The following is a 3,777-nucleotide window of genomic DNA, read 5'->3' on the forward strand; positions in this document are numbered from 1 at the left end:
GTGGGATGAATACCAAAGTGCTTAAGGGGTACAGACCCAAGTGCATAGGTGATAAAGAAGAGAGGGTGAATAGAGGGGGTTTTTCAATCAATCAATCACATCGACTGAGCACTTACTGTGTGCAGAGCACTGTGCTAAGAGCTTGGGAGAGTACCATATAACAATATAACATAGTTGGTAGACACATTCCCTGCCCACAACAAGTCAGGGAAGGCTTTGAAGGTCTGAAGAATGGTGATTGGTCATGGGTGAAGGAGGAGGGAGCTCCAGGCTAGAGGGAGGGCATGAGGGAAATACTTGAAAATGAGATCAGGCATAGTCCCTGTCCCACACAGGGCTCACAGTCTAAGAGAGAGGGCAAGCAGGTAGCTTAGCTCCACTGTTCAGATGAGGAAACTGAAACCCAGAGTGGTTAAGTGATTTGTCCAAGGTCACAGAGCATGCTATTGGAAGAGCACAACAGTCCCAGTGTTTATAGTCCCAGTGTGGCCAGTTGTGCTGAGGATTGTGGCATGTGCATCTGTTTTGGAGGGAGGAGTAGGGTCATTGGACACTTACTCACTCTGGGCCAACTGGGAAGGCTTGAGACTAGCCATTGTCTCATTGCAGAGTCCACACTTGTAAGGCTTTGTGCAGAAGAGGAAAGACTGCTCCACGGGGAGGGCTGACTTCAGACATTTTCCCACCTTGGGGCAGGAGGAAAATGACCATCCTTCCCAAGAACAGTTCCACTCAGCACGAGATGCTGCCTGAGCTCTAAATCAATCAGGCAGAGTAACGTAATATTCCGTGGATGTATGCCCAAGTTCCCCAGACTCTGCCTTGCTCTACCTTCCATTCCTGGGTTTCTGTTCATTTGGGCACTGCTTTGGTCTTGGACAGAGGGAAGATTGGTCACTCTCTAGACTGTAGATAGGTCCCTCTAGACTGTAAGTTCGTTGTGGGCAGGGAATGTGTCTATGTTGTTATGCTGTCCTCTCCCAAGTGCTTAGCATAATGTTCTGCATACAGTGAGCGGTCAGTGAATATGACTGACCGACTGACTCTCAATTTTCAGCCACCTCCACCACGCGCCTTGATGTCGCCAGGCCCCCTGGGGTCACTGCCTCACTCACTTACAGACCCAAGTCAGCTCTGCCTCTCCAGTAAAAGGAGAATCTGGCACCTGAAACATGACTTAGTGGCAAGAACACTGGCTTGGGAGTCAGAGGTCATGGGTTCAAATCCCAGCTCCAACCACTTGTCCGCTGTGTGACCTTGGGCAAGTCACTTCACTTCTCTGTGACTCAGTTACCTCATCTTTAAAATGGGGATTAAGACTGTGAGCCTCATGTGGGATGGGGACTGTGTCTAACCTGATTACCTTGTATCTAACCCATGCTTAGAACAGTGCTTGGCACATAGTAAGCACTAAACAAATACTGTAATTATTATGATGATGATTATGAGCTCTACACCTCCTCCTTCTGTAGGGGACTTGAATGCACCCTCTCCACCACGGATTTTGAAGATGATGAGCACATGAGCTCATTATCAGTAATATCACTGTTATTCTTGTGAAAAGTCATAACTTTCAGTTTAATTCGGTTCTTAAAGACTCTGTAGGGAAGGTAAAAATCTCCAAACAAACTGACATTAATATTTAATACTTATACTAGGAAATATTAGCCCATGAAACATTTTATGTAAAAAAGACAAAATTACAGAAAAAGTTGCATTTCAGAAGAAAAAGCAGCAATCTTAACTACAGCAATTGAGGGAAAATTAAAAAGCCATTCTACCTTCAAGCTATTGTTAATTCCCCAATAAATAACTATTTACAGGCTCCCTGCTTAAAGTGGACTGCGTAAAATTTTGCTGTGATTTGTTAGGAGAGGGAAAAAAAAACCTGAAGAATTCATCATTAAATATATTTAACGTTAATTAAATATTAGTGACTTGCAGGAACGAGTTCTGGTTATGTGTCAGACTCCCATTGAAGGAATTTGACAAGAGCAAAGAATTGAAGCAGTGTAGACTAGTGGAATGAGCACAGATCTGGAGTCAGATGACTTGGGTTCTAATTCCAGCTCACCCACTTGTAAGTTGTGTGACCTTGGGCAAATTATTTAACTTCTCTGGGTCTCAGTTTCCTTATCTTTGATACTCACCCCAGCCCTAGAGTACTAATGTAAACATTTTTATGCTCTACTATTTCCCCTATCCCCTTTCAGGGTTGCACCTGGAGGGTTTCCAGTACCCTACCAGTCTCAACTACGGGAGAGAGAGTCAAGCAGAGGCATATACATTCCATTCCTAGCTTGGACAGTGGCTAGCAAGTGGAAGGCAATCTGCTACAAGTCAAAACTCCCCTACACTGGGTAACAGCGGCATGGGAGAGAGTCAAGGGAGGAGACTCAGGTTTTCTGTATGGAAAGAGGCAATGGTAAACTGCTTCTGAATTTTTACCAAGAAAACTCTCTGGATCCACTACCAGAATGATTGCAGATGGAGGTGGGGTGTTCTGGGAGAGATGTGCCCATGGCGTCACTATGGGTCAGAGGTCACTCAACCACATAAGACAAGATTTCCCTTATCCTTCATCTATCTTAATGTCTGTGTCCCCCTGTAGACTGCTAAGCTCCTTGTGGGCAAGGATTGTGTCCATCAGTTCTGTTGTATTGTACTTTCCCAAATGCTTAGTACAGTGCACACTGCACAGAGTAAGCATTGAATAAACATGATTGAGTGACTGATTGATTATCTGTAAAATTGGAATGGAATTCCTATGCTCCTTCCTCCTTAGATTAGGAGCCCTGTGAGAGAACAAGACTGTATCTGACCTGATTATAATAATAATAATGTTGGTATTTGTTAAGTGCTTACTATGTGCCAAGCACTGTTCTAAGCGCTGGGGTAGACACAAGGGAATCAGGTTGTCCCACGTGGGGCTCACAGTCTTAATCCTCATTTTACAGATGAGGTAACTGAGGCACAGAGAAGTTAAGTGACTTGCCCACAGTCACACAGTTGACAAGTGGCAGAGCTGGGATTCCAACTCATGACCTCTGACTCCAAAGCCCGTGCTCTTTCCACTGAGCCACGCTGCTTCTCTTTATCTTTTATCTAACCTAGTACTATATTTACTGAGTTCTTACTCTATGCAGAGAACTGTATTAAGTGTTTGGGAGATTACACTATAACAGGTGATGAACATGTTCCCTGCCCACAAAAAGCTTAGACCTCCTTGTAAAGATTCTAGAATTTTTATTTTTTTATTTTTTTAGAGAAGCAGTGTTGCTCAGTGGAAAGAGCATGGGCTTGGGAGTCAGAGGTCGTTGGTTCTAATCCTGGCTTCAGCACTTGTCAGCTGTGTGACTTTGGGCAAGTCACTTTACTTCTCAGTGCCTCAGTTCCCTCATCTGTAAAATGGGGATTAGGAATGTGAGCCTCACGTGGGACAACCTGATTACCTTGTATCTTCCCCCAGCACTTAGAACAGTGCGTGGCACATAGTAAGTGCTTAACAAATACCATCATTATTATTATTTTATTTTTTAGAGTCTAGCGGGAGGCACAGACATTAAGATACCTATCTATCTAGATATGTATATCTATAATTTAGATAGATAGATAGATAGACAGACAGACAGACAGACAGACAGACAGACAGACAGACAGATAGATAGATAGATAGATAGATAGATAGATAGATAGATAGATAGATAGATAGATAATCTACAGCGTGAGGTTGAGGATGGGGTAAATATCAAGTGATTAAAGGATACAGATCTAAGT

At 43.6% G+C, this 3,777-nt stretch overlaps 1 non-coding gene across 1 annotated transcript; it reads left to right on the forward strand.

Moving 5' to 3' along the window:
- Positions 1-2,203: 2,203 nt before the first annotated feature.
- Positions 2,204-2,341, forward strand: LOC114806993. Its single transcript, XR_003755046.1, has one exon. It is a non-coding gene; the product is annotated as a small nucleolar RNA SNORA7 (small nucleolar RNA).
- The last annotated feature ends 1,436 nt before the right edge of the window (positions 2,342-3,777 follow it).

Source organism: Ornithorhynchus anatinus, chromosome X1, assembly GCF_004115215.2.
Source record: "Ornithorhynchus anatinus isolate Pmale09 chromosome X1, mOrnAna1.pri.v4, whole genome shotgun sequence".
Taxonomy (NCBI): domain Eukaryota; kingdom Metazoa; phylum Chordata; class Mammalia; order Monotremata; family Ornithorhynchidae; genus Ornithorhynchus; species Ornithorhynchus anatinus.